A 10,783-nucleotide genomic window follows, 5' to 3' on the forward strand; every position below is an offset into this window, starting at 1 on the left:
ATCTAGCCCCGGTGTGCTCCCAAGTCGGTGACAAAGCAAACCCTAGCCATGGGTTTCTTCAGCGACTCCGGCAAGAGGAAGGGGAAGCTCACCCCCGGGGCCAGCTTGTCCCGCACGCTTCCTCCTCCACCGCCTGCCCTCCTCGTCAGGCAGCGGCTACACATTCCAGTGCAACAGGCACGGTGGTACTGGCAGTACAGGTAGCCACTGTCGTACCCAGACATCACCCTACCGCAAGACCGGCATCTGGATCCGCAGCGGATGTCCATGATGCGGTCGCAGTGGGCGCACGCTGGCGTGTGCAGGCGGCGGGAGCTCCTGACGCCGGAACAACATTGGCTTCCGACGTATGCGGCAGACTCTGCCGATTGGGAGATGTGGTTTGCCTCGAGCACGAGGAGATAAATAAAAAGGAAATAAAAATGCAGCAAGATATTTTTGTGGCTTTATATATGATAAAGGTAGACCGGGGGCCATAGTTTTCACTTGAGGCTTCTCTCATGATAGCAAACATAGGTGGTGAACAAATTACTGTTGGACAATTGACAGGAAAGTGCATAGTTATGACGATATCTATGGAAATGATCATGTATATAGGCATCACGTCCGTAACAAGTAGACCGAGTCCTGCCTTAAGCAAGATGAAAACAGAGTAACGCCTTAAGCAACATGACATGATGTACACAAAGTAAACCCAATTAATATGAATAAAGCCTTCGTTTTATCCTAAATGGCAACGATACAAATATGTGGCATGCCCTTTCTGTCACTGGGATTGAGCACCGCAAGATTGAACCCATCACAAAGCACTTCTCCCATTACAAGACAAATCAATCTATTTAGCTAAACTAAACAGGTAGATCGAAGAGAATAAATAAAATCATGTATAAAAGAGTTCAAATTTGACTCAAATAATATTCATAGATACTCTGATCAGAAACACACAATTCATAAATACAATGCAAAGGAACATTACTTAGGATAGAACCCCATGAAGATCATGGAGCACATGGCATTGAAGATCAAAAGAGAGAGGAAGCCATCTTGCTACTAGCTTTGGACACGTAGGTCTGTGGTGAACTACTCACGGATCATCGGAAGGGCATCAAAGTTGATGTAGAAGCCCTCCATGCATGCTCGATTCCCCCTCCGGTAGATTACTGAAAAAGGCCTGCAGATGGGATCGCAGAAGAACGGAGACTTGTGGTGGAGGAAAAAGAGTTCCAGGTGCCTCTCTGGTATATTAAGAATATTTGTGAATTTACAGAAGCGAAATTATGTCAAGAGGTGCCACGAGGGTCCCACAAGCTCAGCACCCCCCCCGGTGGCGCGCCTAATGAGCTTGTTGGACGCTCGAGACTCCCAAGGTCTTCTCCTGAACTTTATTGTGATAATTCTTCTACCATCGCACAAGTCAAAGAGCCGAGGAACCACCACAAGAACAGACACATAGATCGGAAATATCAGCTAATATGGAAGATCATAAAGAATGATGGTATGGAGTTATGAAAAATTCACATGGATGCAAATGTTGCAGATCCGTTGATTAAGCCGCTTCCACAACGCAAGCGTGAGGGGCACGTTAGAGCTATGGACATACGATGTCTATTTGATCGACTCTTGTGCAAGTGGGAGAATGTTCGAGAAAAGCCCTAGAGGCAATCATGTATGATGATATTTCCTATGTGATTATGATTAAAGATAGTCCTTGGATTTTTTTCAATGATGTGTATCAGCAAGTCCGTGACTTGTTTGTGTGACAATGCATTTTATGATGATTGGCCTAAAAGGTCCCTAATCGTAAGGGTTATGTGGATGCTCAAAGAACTAGAGTAGCATATGATATGATGGATGGCTCGTTCTCATTAACCATGGAATATTGGATGCTAACCGGACAATAGGGACTTGGAAGGTGTCGTGGAATTGTCGCGTAAGATGTCCTAGTGAAAGGACTTAGTCGTGGAGCCATCGCAACTAGGAAGCTTGAAGGGGTTAATCAGGACAAGAGACACGAGAGGTTTATACTAGTTTGGCTCCTTACGATGAAGGTAAAATCCTACGCCTAGTTGTGACTGGGATTATGTATGTCCCGATAACCAGGAAGCAGAATCGCTTGACCTAGCTCTCGAGTTGTTGTTTCGTACCCTGAACCGCCACCTGGTCGTCCCTTTATATACTGAGGTTGACGCCCAGCGGTTCTACAGAGTCCCGGCCGGCTTATAGACTGTATCTGGCTCGGTCTCTTAATATTTCTTGCCTTACAGTAAGTTACATGAATAAGGCGGTTTAACACTACGGGCCTTAAGTCACCTCTGGGCCTTTGGGCTTTTACTAAACCGCCATCTTCAAGCTTGAGCTTCAGTCTTCAAGAATGCTTGTAGGTATAACCCGGCTCCTTCTGGCGGGTCATACCTAGTAGTTATATCCCCAACATTAGGCCCCAGGCTGATTTGAACTGGTTCATGTCAGTCTTCAATACTTAAGAAAAAGTTCTCTGCTTCTTACTTAAGCAATTTCATGTAACCCGCCATGACGTCATCCTTTGAATTTGTGGTAACCCGCCATGAAGTCACCTGTCATAAATGTATGTTTTGTCCAATACATCTCAACGGATCTCTGTCTTAATGACCATCCAAAAATCGAGGCGCCTTTGTAGTTGGATAACTATGTTTTTCGGCCTCCTCGTTTTTCGCGCTCACTTAACAGGTTTTTCCTTATAAATAGTATCGACTAGGTCTCTTCTCATTCTCCGTTTCGCATTGATAACCCACAAGTGTAGGGGATCGCAACAACTTTCGAGGGTAAAGTATTCAACCCAAATTTATTGATTCGACATAAGGGGAGCCAAAGAATATTCTTGAGTATTAGCAGTTGAGTTGTCAATTCAACCACACCTGGATAACTTAGTATCTGTAGCAAAGTGTTTGGTAGCAAAAGTGGTATGATAATAAAGGTAAGGTAGCAAAAGTAAAGATAAATGTTTTTGGGTTTTTGTAGTAGTTGTAACAGTAGCAACGGAAAAGTAAATAAGCGAAGAACAATATATGAAAAGCTCGTAGGCAATGGATCAGTGATGGATAATTATGCCAGATGCGATTCCTCATGCAATAGTTATAACATAGGGTGATATAGAACTAGCTCCAATTCATCAATGTAATGTAGGCATGTATTTCGTAAATAGTCATACGTGCTTATGGAAAAGAACTTGCATGACATCTTTTGTCCTACCCTCCCGTTGCAGCGTGTTCCTAGCGGAAACTAAGGGATATTAAGGCCTCCTTTTAATAGAGAACCGGAACAAAGCATTAGCACATAGTGAATACATGAACTCCTCAAACTACGGTCATCATCGAGAAGTATCCCGATTATTGTCACTTCGGGGTTGTCGGATCATAACACAGAATAGGTGACTATAGACTTGCAAGATAGGATCAAGAACACACATATATTCATGAAAACATAATAGGTTCAGATCTGAAATCATGGCACTCGGGCCCTAGTGACAAGCATTAAGCATAGCAAAGTCATAGCAAGATCAATCTCAGAACATAGTGGATACTAGGGATCAAACACTAACAAAACTAACTTGATTACATGGTAAATCTCATCCAACCCATCACCGTCCAGCAAGCCTACGATGGAATTACTCACGCACGGCGGTGAGCATCATGAAATTGGTGATGGAGGATGGTTATTGATGACGACGGCGACGAATCCCCCTCTCCGGAGCCCTAAATGGACTCCAGATCAGCCCTCCGGAGAGAGATTAGGGCTTGGTGGCGGCTCCGTGTCGTAAAACGCGATGAAACTTTCTCCTTGATTTTTTAATCCCCGAACGTGAATATATGGAGTTGGAGTTGACGTTGGTGGAGGTCCAGGGGGCCCACGAGATAGGAGGCCGCGCCCTAGGGTGGGGGGCGCGCCCCCCTGTCTCGTGAACAGCCTGTGAGCCCCCTGGTATTGATTCTTTCGCCAATAATTCTTATTAATTCCAAAAAGTGCCTCCGTGGATTTCCAGGACATTCCGAGAACTTTTCTTTTCTACACATAAAACAACATCATGGCAGTTCTGCTGAAAACATCGTCAGTCAGGGTTAATTTCATTCAAATCACGCAAGTTAGATTCCAAAACAAGGGAAAAAGTGTTTGGAAAAGTAGATATGTTGGAGACGTATCAACTCCCCCAAGAATAATACTTTGCTTGTCCTCAAGCAATTCAGTTGATAAACTGAAAGTGATAAAGAAAAACTTTTACAAACTCTGTTTGCTCTTGTTGTTGTAACATGAAAAGCCAGCATTCAAGTTTCAGCAAATATTATGAACTAACCATACTCACAATAACACATAGGTCTCACAATTACTCATATCAATAGCATAATCAGCTAACGAGCCATAATAATAAAACTCGAATGACAACACTTTCTCAAAATAATCATAACATGATGTAACAAAATGGTATCTCGCTAGCCCTTTCTGAGACCGCAAAACATAAATGCAGAGCACCTTTAAAGATCAAGGACTGACTAAACATTGTAATTCATGGTAAAAGAGATCCAGTCAAGTCATACCCAATATAAACCAATAATAATGAATGCAAATGACAGTGTGCTCTCCAGCGGGTGCTTTTTAATAAGAAGGATGATGACTCAACATAAAAAGTAAATAGATAGGCCCTTCGCAGAGGGAAGCAGGGATTTGTAGAGGTTCCAGAGCTCGATTTTAAAATAGAGATTGAATAACATTTTGAGCGGCATACTTTTGCTGTCAACGCAACAACTATGAGATGCTGTATCTTCCATACTAAATGCATTATAGGCAGTTCCCAAACAGAATGGTAAAGGTTTATACTCCCCCAACCACCAACAAGCATCAATCCATGGCTTGCTCGAAACAACGAGTGCCTCCAACATACAACAACCCTTCGGGAGTTTTGTTTAATTATTTTTATTTGCTTTGATCTTTTTGGATCATGGGACTGGGCATCCCGGTTACCGGCCCTTTCTCGTGAATGAGGAGCGGAGTCCACTCCTCGTGAGAATAACACACCTAGCATGGAAGATATAGGTAGCCCTAGTTGTAACATGAGCTGCTCGAGCATACAAACCATAATTTCATTTGAAGGTTTAGAGTTTGGCACATACAAATGTACTTGGAACGGCAGATAAATACCGCATATAGGTAGGTATAGTGGACTCATATGGAACAACTTTGGGGTTTAAGGAGTTTGGATGCACAAGCAGTATTCCCGCTTAGTACAGGTGAAGGCTAGCAAAAGACTGGGAAGCGACCAACTGAGAGAGCGACAACAGTCGTAGCATTAAAATTAATTCACACCGAATACAAGCATGAGTAGGATATAATCCACCATGAACATAAATATCGTGAAGGCTATGTTGATTTGATTCAACTACATGCGTGAACATGTGCCAAGTCCAGTCACTTAATACATTCAAAGGAGGATACCATCCCATCATACCACATCATAATCATTCTAATAGCATGTTGGCACGCAAGGTAAACCATTATAACTCATAGCTAATCAAGCATGGCACAAGCAAGTATAATCTCTAAATGTCATTGCAAATATGTTTACTTCATAATAGCTGACTCAAGAACGATGAACTCATCATATTTACAAAAACAAGAGAGGTCGAGTTCATACCAGCTTTTCTCATCCCAATAAGTCCATCATATATCTTCATTATTGCGCTTTCACTTGCACGACCGAACGATGTGTATAATAATAAGAGTGCACATGCATTGGACTAAGTTGGAACCTGCAAGCATTCAACTCAAGAGAGAAGACAGGGTAATATGGGCTCTAAGTTAAATAGACAATCATGCATATAAGAGCCACTAAGCATTTTCAATATGGTCTTCTCGAGCCCCAAAGGAAAGGAAAGAAAATAAAACTATTTACACGGGAAAGCTCCCAACAAGTAAGAAGAAGAACTAGAAATCTTTTTGGGGTTTCATTTTAATTTCTACTACAAGCATGGAAATTAAACTAACTAATTTTTTTGGTTTTTCTTAAGGTTTATCAAACACACAAGAAGAAAACTAGAAAAAGAAATTTAAACTAGCATGTATAATACAATGAAAGAGTATGAGCACCGACGACTAGTGTGTGAACATGAATGTAAAGTCGGTGAGAAATACGTACTCCCCCAAGCTTAGGCTTTTGGCCTAAGTTGGTCTAATACCAAGGACCGCCTGGATGATATCCATAAGTGAAACTGGGGTTGTACTGAGATGCAGAGGCAACAGCCTCCTGAGCAGCAGCGTGTTGGCGAGCTGCCTCCATTCCCCTCTCATATTCAGTTGCTTCTTCCCTGGTGACAACATATCTTCCTTTTGCCTGATAATCAAAAAGGTAGGGAGCAGGAAGAGTAACAGGGACGACATTGCGCCTGTCATAGATTAGTCGATAATGGAGAAATTGTTCATTCCTCTCAAGAAAATGATGATCAAACATAGCTTCTTTATCCAAATAAACAGGAGGTACAATCATATCCCCCTCTCATGGAGCTACATTAAGAAAATTAGCCACACGGGTTGCATAAATTCCTCCAAAGAAATTACCCCCTCTACTATTATTCTGCAACCTACGTGCAACTATTGTCCCCAAGTTATAACTTCTATAACCTGACATAGCACTCTTGAGGACACAATGATCAGGAACACACATGTGACATGCCTCGTCCTTGCCGTTAATCCATCTATCAATAAAGAGAGCAAAATAATGTATAGCAGGAAAATGAATGCTCCCTATGGTAGCTTGTGTTATGTCCCTAGATTCTCCCACAGTAATACTAGCAAGAAAATCTCTAAATTAAGATTTGGGAGGATCATTAATATTACCCCACTGCGGGAGTTTGCAAGAAGTCATGAAATCCTCTAAATCCATGGTATAAGATGTATCATAAATATCAAACATGACACTAGGAGAATTACGCGCAGAAATATATTCGAACCTCCGCACAAAGGAATCAGTCAATTGATAATACTGAGGACACTTATCTTGTAAGAAGTCCTCCAGCTCGGCATTACGCACATACGCGTCAAATTCCTCCTTGAATCCTGCTTCGACCATAAAATCATCGGATGGCCACTCACAAGCCCGTACATTTGCTTCCCTCGGCAATTTAACATCTTGCTCACGTATAGCAATCCTTGGCCCTTTCTTTGCCGAGGAACCACCTTGGTACATTCTTCTAAGCATATTTCTTTTTCTGAAAATTTCTGAAATTTTAGTAACTTCAAAATAAAAGTGAATAAAAGTAAACAAGATTGATAGCAACTACTCCTACAAGTGCCTAGAGCCTATATCATGCATTGGAATTGCTTGGGACCTCAAAAATTTAACATGCAAGCTCAAGAATATGGTCACATAAGCAGCAAAAATTTGCAAAGAATAAAGCACTAGAACAAAAACTAGTTGGACCAATGGAGGAGTCACATACCAAGCAACAATCTCCCAAAGCAGTTTTGTGAATGGAGCTTTGAGCTAAGAGATCGAAAAATTACAGCAAAACGAGCTAGAACTCGTGCTTGAGCTGGATGGGGATTTTTTTGGGTAGAAGATGAAGTGTGTGGGTGCTGGCATAAGTGGAGGGGGGCCACCAGGGGCCCACAAGACAGGGGGCGTGCCCTAGAGGGGGGGGCGCCCTCCTCTCTCGTGGCCTGGTGCTTGCCCCTCCTACAACGTTTTCAGTGCCTAAAATCCTCAAATATTCCAGAAACAAATCATACTAAATTTGCAGGGCATTTGGAGCACTTTTATTTTCGGACTATTTTTTAATGCACGGATAATTCAGAAAACAGACAGATAATACTATTTTTGCTTTATTTATTCTAAAAAACAGAAAGTAAAAAGAGGGTACAGAAGGTTGTGCCTTCTAGTTTCATCCGTCTCGTGATCATCAAAATGAATCCACTAACAAGGTTGATGAAGTCTTGTTAACAAACTCATTCCGAATAACACGGAACTGGAGAAATTTCGAATAACACTAAGTTACCTCAACGGGGATATGAAAATCCCCAACAATAAGAATATCATACTTTTTCTTGACAGTAGGAAGAGGAAATTCAAAACCTCCAAAAATGATAGTTGGAACTTTTTCAATAGAATTGATGCTATGAACTTGAGATTGTTTCCTCAGAAAGTGTACCGTATGCTCATTACCATTAACATGAAAAGTGACATTGCCTTTATTGCAATCAATAACAGCCTCTGCAGTGTTAAGAAAAGGTCTACCAAGGATAATAGACATACCATCGTCCTCGGGAATATCAAGAATAATAAAGTCCGTTAAGATAGTGACATTTGCAACCACAACAGGCACATCCTCACAAATACCGACAGGTATAGCAGTTGATTTATCAGCCATTTGCAAAGATATTTCAGTAGGTGTCAACTTATTCAATTCAAGTCTATGATATAAAGAGAGAGGCATAACACTAACACCGGCTCCAAGATCACATAAAGCAGTTCTAACATAATTTCTTTTAATGGAGCATGGTATAGTTGGTACACCCGGATCTCCAAGTTTCTTTGGTATTCCACCCTTAAAAGTGTAATTAGCAAGCATTTTGGAAATTTCAGCTTCCGGTATCTTTCTTTTCTTTGTAATGATATCCTTCATACACTTAGCATAAGGATTTACTTTCAACATATCAGTTAAGTGCATACGTAAGAAGATAGGTCTAATCATTTCAGCAAAGCGCTCAAAATCCTCATCATCCTTTGACTTGGATGGTTTAGGAGGAAAGGGCATGGGTTTCTGAACCCATGGTTCTCTTTCTTTACCGTGCTTCCTAGCAACAAAATCTCTCTTATCATAATGTTGATTCTTTGATTGTGGGTTATCAAGATCAACAGCGGGTTCAATCTCTACATCATTTTTTTTCATAGATTGAGCATCAACATGAACATTAACATTAACATTATCACTAGGTTCATGTTCATCACCTGGTTGTGTTTCAGCATCAGAAATAGAAATGTCATTGGGATTCTCAGGTGTGTCTACGACAGGTTCACTAGAAGCATGCAAGGTTCTATCGTTTTTCTTTTTCTTCTTCTTAGAAGAACTAGGTGCCTCTAAATTCTTTCTCTTAGAATCTTGCTCGATTCTCTTAGGGTGGCCTTCGGGATACAAAGGTTCCTGAGTCATTCTACCAGTTCTAGTAGCCACTCTAACAGCAAAGTCATTTACATTTTTTAATTCATCAAGCAAATCATTTTGAGATCTGAGTACTTGCTCTGCTTGAGTAGCCACCATAGAAGCATATTTGCTAACGCGGTGAAGTTCATCTTTAACTCCAGCCAGATTAACACTTACGCGTCCTATCTCGAAAACATTATTCTTTAACTCTCTACCAACATAAGCATTAAAACTTTCTTGTCTAGCCATAAAGTCATCAAATTCATCTAAGCATGGGCTATGAAATTTAGTAGAGGGTATTTCAACTTTATCATATCTATAGAGATAATTTACCTTTACTACCTGTGTCAGGTTATCAAGACAATGTGGTTCTTCAGGCGGTATATTAAGACCATGTATTTCTTCAATAGGTGGTAAATTCTTAACATCCTCAGCTTTAATGCCTTTTTCTTTCATTGATTTCTTTGCCTCTTGCATATCTTTAGGACTGAGAAATAAAACACCTCTCTTCTTAGGAGTGGGTTTAGGAATAGGCTCGGGAGTTGGCTCAATTGGTTCAGGAATTGCTTCAGGAACTGGCTCAGGAAGAGTCCAATTATTTTCATTAGTCAACATATTATTCAGTAATATTTCAGCTTCGTCGACTGTTCTTTCCCTGAAAACACAACCAGCACAACTATCCAAGTAGTCCTTGGAAACATCGGTTAGTCCATTATAAAAGATATCAAGTATTTCGTTTTTATTAAGAGGATGATCAGGCAAAGCATTAAGTAACCGGGGAAGCCTCCCCCAAGCTTGTGGGAGACTCTCTTCTTTGATTTGCACAAAATTATATATTTCCCGCAAGGCAGCTAGTTTCTTATGAGCAGGGAAATATTTAGCAGAGAAGTAATAAAACATATCCTGGGGTCTACGCACACAACCAGGAGCAAAAGAATTATACCAAGTCTTAGCATCACCCTTTAATGAGAACGGAAATATCTTAAGGATATAAAAATAGCGAGACATCTCATCATTAGTGAACAAGGTGGCTATATCATTCACCTTGGTAAGATGTGCCACATTAGTTTCAGATTCAAGGCCATAAAAAGGATCGGATTCGACTAAAGTAATAATTTCAGGATCAACTGAGAATTCATAATCCTTATCAGTAACACAGATAGGTGAAGTAGCAAAAGCAGGATCGGGTTTCATTCTAGCATTAAGAGACTGCTGCTTCCATTTAGCTAATAATTTCTTAAGATCATTTCTATCATTGCAAGCTAAAATTTCCCTAGCAGCTTCTTCATTCACAACAGGTAATACGTAATCATTGGGGGAACCTTCATCATCACTATCATCAATAATAGGTTCTTCAGTAATATCATTCCCCCTGACTCTAGAAATTCACCTAATGGAAAAGTAGTATCACGCACAGAAGTAGTTGCATCATGCATAGCAGAAGTGGCATCATCAATAACATGCGACATACCAGAATTCATAACAGTAGCAGGTTTAGGTGTCGCAAGCCTACTAATAACGGAAGGAGAATCTAGTGTAGAGCTAGATGGCAGTTCCTTACCTCCCCTCGTAGTTTAGGGCAAAATCTTGGTTTTAGCGTCTTTCAAGTTCTTCATAGT

The sequence above is a fragment of the Triticum dicoccoides genome, chromosome 2B (genome assembly GCF_002162155.2).
Source record: "Triticum dicoccoides isolate Atlit2015 ecotype Zavitan chromosome 2B, WEW_v2.0, whole genome shotgun sequence".
Taxonomy (NCBI): Eukaryota; Viridiplantae; Streptophyta; class Magnoliopsida; order Poales; family Poaceae; genus Triticum; species Triticum dicoccoides.